Genomic DNA, 7,909 nt, shown 5'->3' on the forward strand with positions numbered 1-7,909 from the left:
GTGCATGTGGAAATCTCAACCTACCCAGCCTGCCAACTCACAAACCTCACAGCCTATCGCATCGAGCTCGAAGGGAAAGAGAGACATAGCAGTTTATCCTAGTTCGGGCCACCTTGCGGTGTAATACCCTACTCCAACTTTGTGGTGGATTGCCTCGAGGGGCCGAGGATGAACTATTATAGTGGTTGAATAGCCTCTGGAGGTGAGGTGTTCTTGAGCTCGGGTGAGCTGGTGAGATGGTGAGGGTGGAATGGATCCGATGGATCCCGATTCTTTCTTTCGTCCCCCTTCTATGGTGGTGGCTAGGTCCTATTTATAGTGGCCTTGGTCCTCTTCCCAAATGTTGGCGGGAAGAGATCCCACAACAACCAGATTTGAAGGGAGACAACAAGTACATCCTATCCTGACTAAGGTAGTCTTTGCCTGCAAAATCCTCTGGTCGTGATGTTGTGGTGGGCTCCACGATGACCTCCGTCCATCCGTCCTGGCGGTCTTGGTCTTGTTGCACCAAAACGGAAACCTTTGGTTGATTCCTTGGGACTCCGCCCCTGTTGCTTGCCTCCCTTGCACCGAAGGGGAAAGTGGTACGCTGCACCCACTGGCGCCCGCCTGGCCTTGGCCGTCATGGCTCACGTCAGCTGAGCCTCGTGAGGTGCACCTTGCATAGGAATCTCCGCTCCTTGGGAGCCAGCCTGGGGAGGCCGATCCCTTGGAGGTCTTGGTGTCGTCTGCCTCACGAGGCTTGGCCCCTCGCGAGGATCTTGAGTTGTTGATGTTGAAACTGAGCCGTACCAAGCTGTCGATGGAGCCACGCCGTGGGCCGCAGGCAGGCAAGTCTGGGTACCCCTGTATCTAGAACGCTGACAGAGGCGTGCCTTGGTGCACGCCCCCACAAGCAAGGAGTACCAAGAATTCATCACCAAGGTGATCGAGGAACATTAGGAAGCTGAAGCCATGCATGGCGAGCGCCGCCCCACATGTCCCGCTAGTGCAGCTACCGCCCCGACGCGGGTGGCGAGCTGCACGTATGCATCAACATTCTAGGACTCAATAGGGCTGCTTCTCAGGACCTCTTGTAGCCTTCGTGCGTCGGCCTGAGTGGGGGCTTCCCCTACAACTACATCTGCATGTCATTCGGTCTGCTGAACATTGGCGCCTCATGCCAGAGCCTCGTGCAGTGCGCTATGGTGTCTCACGAGGCGTGATGCATGGTGGTGGCATCTCAGGAGGCCCCGGACCCTCGCGAGCCAATCGGGCCTCGCGAACCTCCTGAGCCATCCGCCTCGTGAGGACGGACCTCTACAGCGTGATTCATCGACTCCCCCAACACTTCTACAACACCGGTGCCAGGTGACTCTTTGGTTGATCAATTGAGGGCACCCCTCGGGATGCATTATCCTTAGGCTTCTAGGGCCCGCCCCTGCAGATATATCGTTTTGCTCATGTATCAGAACTTTCCTTGCCTCGATAAGATTTCCTTGATGTTTCAACTTGTGTGTCTGATGCTTCATGACCACTATCGGATTTATTAGGGATCCGGCAGCCCTTGAGAGGTTCAAAATATGGGGTGCGTGCGGAGATCTCAACCTGCCCACCCTACCTACTCGCGATCCTCCCTAGCCTAGCACGTCGAGCTCAAAGATACACAAAGACACAGAGATTTATACTGGATCGGGCCACCGTTGTGGTGTAATACCCTAATCCAGTGTGGTGTGGTGGATTGCCTCGAGGGGCTATGGATGAACAAGTACAAGGATGAACAAGCCTCAGGAGGTGAGGTGTTCTTGAGCTGGTGCGGGGCTCTGCTTGTTCTGATTTCGGTCCCCCTCTATGGTGGTGGCTAAGTCCTATATATAGTGGCCTTGGTCCTCTTCCCAAATATGAGCGGGAAGGGATTCCACAACTTCGGGATTTGAAGGGGGACAAGTAGTATAGTCTATCCTGACAAAAGTAGTCTTCACCTGCGAAAAGCCTCTGGTCATGACACTGAGGTGGGCTCGGTGATGACATCCGTCCTGTCATCCTGGCGGTCTTGGTCTTGTTGCACCGGAATGGAAACCTTTGGCTGATTCCTCGGGACTCCGTGCATGTGGCTTGCCTACCTTGCACCAAAGAGAAAACCTACACTCTGCACCCGCCTGGCGCCCACCTGGCCTTGGTCGTCATAGCTCACGTCAGCTGAGCCTCATGAGGTAGCTGCATAGAACTCTCCGCCCCTCAGGAGCCCTCCCGAGGAGGCCACTTCCTTCAAGAGTCTTGGCGTCATCTGCCTCATGAGGCTTGGCCCCTCGCGAGGGGCTTGTGGTGTTGGTGTGGAAGCAGGTCCGTACCAGGCCGTCGATGGAGCCACATGGTGGGCCGCAGGCAGGCAGGACTAGATACCCCCCAAGTCCAGGACACCGACAGTAGCACCCGGGCCAAAGGCACGCTCGGACTTGGCTTCCAGGCTACGCCAAAGGGCAAGTGCGGAGCGCCGCGGGCCCTAACCCTCTGCTGCCTTGATGACGTGTGTTGACTGATGGGACGAGGGTGACTCCGTTTCCCCATGCTGCCTCGACAACTTCTCAACTTGACTGGTCGATGCTGCAAGCTATGTCTTGAGCTTGCGTTGGTTTTCCTTGAAGAGGAAAGGGTGATGCAGCAATAGTAGCGTAAGTATTTCCCTCAGTTTATGAGAACCAAGGTATCAATCCAGTAGGAGGCTCCTCAAAAGTCCCACGCACCTACCCAAACAAACAAGAACTCCCAACCAACGCAATAAAGGGGTTGTCAATCCCTTCACGGCCACTTGCGAAAGTGAGATCTGATAGAGATAATATGATAAGATAAATATATTTTTGGTATTTTTTGATATAGATTGGAAAAGTAAAGATGCAAATAAAAGTAGATTGAAAGCTTATATGATAAAAGATAGACCCGGGGGCCATAGGTTTCACTAGTGGCTTCTCGCAAGATAGCGTAAGTACGGTGGGTGAACAAATTACTATCGAGCAATTGATAGAAAAGCGAATAATTATGAGATTATCTAGGCATGATCATGTATATAGGCATCACGTCCATGACAAGTAGACCGACTCCTGCCTGCATCTACTACTATTACTCCACACATCGACCGCTATCCAGCATGCATCTAGAGTATTAAGTTCATAAAGAACAGAGTAACGCATTAAGAAAGATGACATGATGGGATAAACTCATGCAATATGGTATAAATCTCATCTTTTTATCCTCGATGGCAGCAATACAATACGTGCCTTGCTGCCCCTGCTGTCACTGGAAAAGGACACCGCAAGATTGAACCCAAAGCTAAGCACTTCTCCCATTGCAAGAAAGATCAATCTAGTAGGCCTAACCAAACTGATAATTCGAAGAGACTTGCAAAGATAACTTAATCACACATAAAAGAATTCAGAGGAGATTCAAATATTTCTCATAGATAAAGTTGATCATAGACCCACAATTCATCGGATCTCGACAAACACACCGCAAAAAGAGTTACATCGAATAGATCTCCAAGAAGATCAAGGAAAACATGGTATTGAGATTCAAAGAGACAGAAGAAGCCATCTAGCTAATAACTATGGACCCGAAGGTCTGTGGTAAACTACCCACAACACATCGGAGAGGCTATGGAGTTGATGTAGAAGCCCTCCGTGGTTGATTTCCCCTCTGGCGGAGCGCCGGTGAAGGCTCCAAGATGGGATCTCGCGGATACAGAAGGTTACGGTGGTGGAAATAGTTTTTCATGGTCGCCTCTGATGTTCTCGGGGTACGTGGTTATATATAGGAGGAATAAGTAGGTCGGTGGACGCTCGAGGGGCCCACAAGATAGGGGGGCTCGCCCTCCACCCTCGTGGCCTCCTCGATTGCTTCTTGACTTGCACTCCAAGTCCTATGGATCACGTTTGTTCCAAAAAGATCGCTCCTGAAGGTTTCATTCCGTTTGGACTCCGTTTGGTATTCCTTTTCTTCAAAACACTGAAATAGGCAAAAAAACAGCAATACGGGCTGGGCCTCCGGTTAGTAGATTAGTCCCAAAAATGATATAGAAGTGTAAAGTAAAGCCCATAAACATCCAAAACGGGTAATATAATAGCATGGAACAATCAAAAATTATAGATACGTTGGGGACGTATCAAGCATCCCCAAGCTTAATTATGGCTCGTCCTCGAGTAGGTAAATGATAAAAACAGAATTTTTGATGTGGAATGCTACCTAGCATAATTCTCAATGTAATTTTCTTTATTGTGGCATGATTGTTCAGATCCAAATGATTTAAGATAAAAGCTTATAAAATATAAAAAATAGTAATACTTCGAAGCATACTAACAAATAATCATGTCCTATCAAAATAGCATAGCCAAAGAAACCTTATCCCTACAAAATCATATAGTTAGGCCATGCTTCATTTTCATTACACAAAATACTCCCATCATGCACAACCCCGATGACGAGCCGAGCAATTGGTTCATACTTTTTAATGCGCTTCAGCTTTTTCAACTCTTACGCAATGTATGACGCAAGCCATGTACATAGCACTATGGTGGTATATGGTGGTGGTTGTGAGGACAAAAATGGGAGAAGAAAGTCACACATCAACTAGGCGTATCAACGGGCTATGGAGATGCCCATCAATAGATATCAATGTTAGTGAGTAGGGATTGCCATACAACGGATGCACTAGAGCTATAAATGTAGGAAAGCTCAACAAAAGAAACTAAGTGGGTGTGCATCCAACTCGCTTGCTCACGAAGACCTAGGGCATTTTGAGGAAGCCCATCATTGGAATATACAAGCCAAGTTCTATAATGAAAAATTCCCACTAGTATATGAAAGTGACAACACAAGAGACTCTCTATCATGAAGATCATGGTGCTATTTTGAAGCACAAGTGTGGAAAAGAGATAGTAGCATTGCCCCTTCTCTCTTTTTCTCTCATTTTTTATTTGTTATTTGGCCTTTCTCTTTTTTTGGCCTTTTTTTTGGGCTCTTTGGCCTCTTTTCTTTCTCTTTTTTTATATTTTAAAGTCCGAAGTCTCATCCCGACTTGTGGGGGAATCATAGTCTTCATCATCCTTTCCTCACTTGGGACAATTCTCTAATAATGAAGATCATCACACTTTTATTAATTTACAACTTGAGAATTACAACTCAACACTTAGAACAAAATATGACTCTATATGAATTACTCCGGCGGTGTACCGGGATATGCAATGAAGCAAGAGTGACATGTATGAAAATTATGATGGTGGCCTTGCCACAAATACAATGTCAACTACATGGTCATGCAAAAAGCAATATGACAATGATGGAGCATGTCATAATAACGGAACGGTGGAAAGTTGCATGGCAATATATCTCGGAATGGCTATGGAAATGCCATAATAGGTAGGTATGGTGGCTGTTTTGAGGAAGGTAAAGAATGTTTGCATGATACCGGCGAAAGTTGCGCGGCACAATAGAGGCTAGCAAAGTGGAAGGGTGAGTGTGTGTATATCCATGGACTCACATTAGTCATAAATAACTCATATACTTATTGCAAAAGTCTACTTAGCCCTAGAAGCAAAGTACTACTATGCATGCCCCTAGAGGGATAGATTGGTAGGAAAAGACCATCGCTCGTCCCTAACTGCCACTCATAAGGAAGACAATCAAAAGAGCACCTCATGCAACAAATTTGTCACACAACTTTTACCATACGTGCATGCTACGGGACTTGCCAACTTCAACACAAGTATTTCTCAATTTCATAATTACCCACTAGCATGACTCTAACATTACCACCTCTATATCTCAAAACGATTATCAAGCATCAAATTGATCCTAGTGTTTTATGCACTTTCTATGATAGTTTTTATTATACCCAACTTGGATGCTCATCATTCTAGGACCAAATTTATAACCATAGAAAATACCATTTTGTTCTAAAAGACTCTCAAAATAATATAAGTGAAGCATGAGAGATCAAAAATTTCTTCAAAATTAAGCCACCGATGTGCTCTAAAAGATATAAGCGAAGCACTAGAGCAAAAACTATCTAGCTCAAAAGATATAAGTGAAGCGCATAGAGTATTCTAATAAATTCTAATCAAGTGGGCTTCTCCCAAAAGTTGTGTACAGCAAGGTTGATTGTGGAAAACTAAAAAGAAAATACTAATATCATACAAGACGCTCCAAGCAAGAAACATATCATGGGGCGAATAAAAATATAGCTCCAAGTAAAGTTACCGATAAACGAAGACGAAAGAGGGGATGCCTTCCGGGGCATCCCCAAAATCTTAGGCTTTTGGATATTATTGAATATCTTGGGGTGCCATGGGCATCCACAAGCTTAGGCTCTTGCCAGTCATTATTCCATAGTCCATCAAATCTTTACCCAAAATTTGAAAACTTCACAACACAAAACTCAACAGGAAATCTCATAAGCTCCGTTAGTGAAAGAAAGAAAAACCACCACATAACATACTGTAATGAACTCATTAGTTATTTATATTGGTGTTAAACCTACTGTATTTCAAGTTCTCTATGGTTCATACCACTTAATACTAGCCATAGATGCATCAAAATAAGCAATCAACACACGAAAGGCAGAATCTGTCAAAAACAGAACAGTCTGTAGCAATATGTAACTCATGAATACTTCTGGAACTCTAAAAATCCTACCAAAATAGGAAGTCCTGGTAAATTTGTCTATTAATCTACATCAAACAGAATCAACGCAAAAGCACGTTTCTGTGAATTACTAAAATTATTTTCGTGCACACAAAGTTTCTGTTTTTCAGCAGAATCAAATTAACTATCACCATAGGTTATCCTATAGGTTCTACTTGGCACAAACACTAATTAAAACATAAAAACACATCTAAACATAAGGTAGATGCAAAATTTATTACTAAAGAGAAGCAAAAACAAAAAACACAAATAAAATTGGGTTGCCTCCCAACTAGCGCTATCGTTTAACGCCCCTAGCTAGGCATAAAAGCGAGGATAGATCTAAGTGGTACCATCTTTGGCACCCAATTCATAACTAGCTCGCATGATAGATTCATAAGGTAATTTAACTTTATTTCTTGGAAAGTGCTCCATGCCTTTCCTTAATGGGAATTGGAATCTAATATTCCCTTACTTCATATCAATAACCGCACCAATCGTTCTAAGGAAAGGTCCACCAAGAATAATAGGACAAGAAAGATTGCAATCTATATCAAGAACGATAAAATCCATGGGCACCAAATTCCTATTTGCAACAATGAGAACATCATTGATCCTTCCCATTGTCTTTTTAATGGTGGAATCCGCAAGGTGCAAATTTAAAGAGCAATCATCAAGATCATGGAAACCTAGAATATCACATAAAGTTTTTGGAATCGTGGAAACACTAGCACCCAGATCACATAAAGCATATAACTCATGATCTTCAATTTTAATCTCTATAGTAGGTTCCCAGTCATCATTTTTCTAGGTATAGAAACTTCCAAATTAATTTTTTGATCAAAAGATTGCATCAAGGCATCAACAATATGTTTGGTAAAAGCTTTATTTTGACTATAAGCATGAGGAGAATTCACAACGGATTGCAACAAGGAAATACAATCTTCCAAAGAACAATTATCATAATTAAATTCCTTGAAATCCAATATAGTGGGTTCAATGCTATTTAAAGTCTTGACCTCTCCAATCCCACTTTTACCAAATTTAGCATCAAGATCTAAAAACTCCAAATCATTGGGACGCCTTTTAACTAAAGTTGACTCATCTCCAGTCCCATCATTATTAAGATTCATATTGCAAAACAAAGATCGAATAGGGGACACATCAATAACTTTAAGATCTTAATCATTACTTTCATCTAACTTTTTTTGGTTTTGCAGCCATCTTATTGACTAAGGTAGCTTGCTTATCAAAAATT

The sequence above is a fragment of the Triticum aestivum genome, chromosome 3B, assembly GCF_018294505.1.
Source record: "Triticum aestivum cultivar Chinese Spring chromosome 3B, IWGSC CS RefSeq v2.1, whole genome shotgun sequence".
NCBI classification, from domain to species: Eukaryota; Viridiplantae; Streptophyta; class Magnoliopsida; order Poales; family Poaceae; genus Triticum; species Triticum aestivum.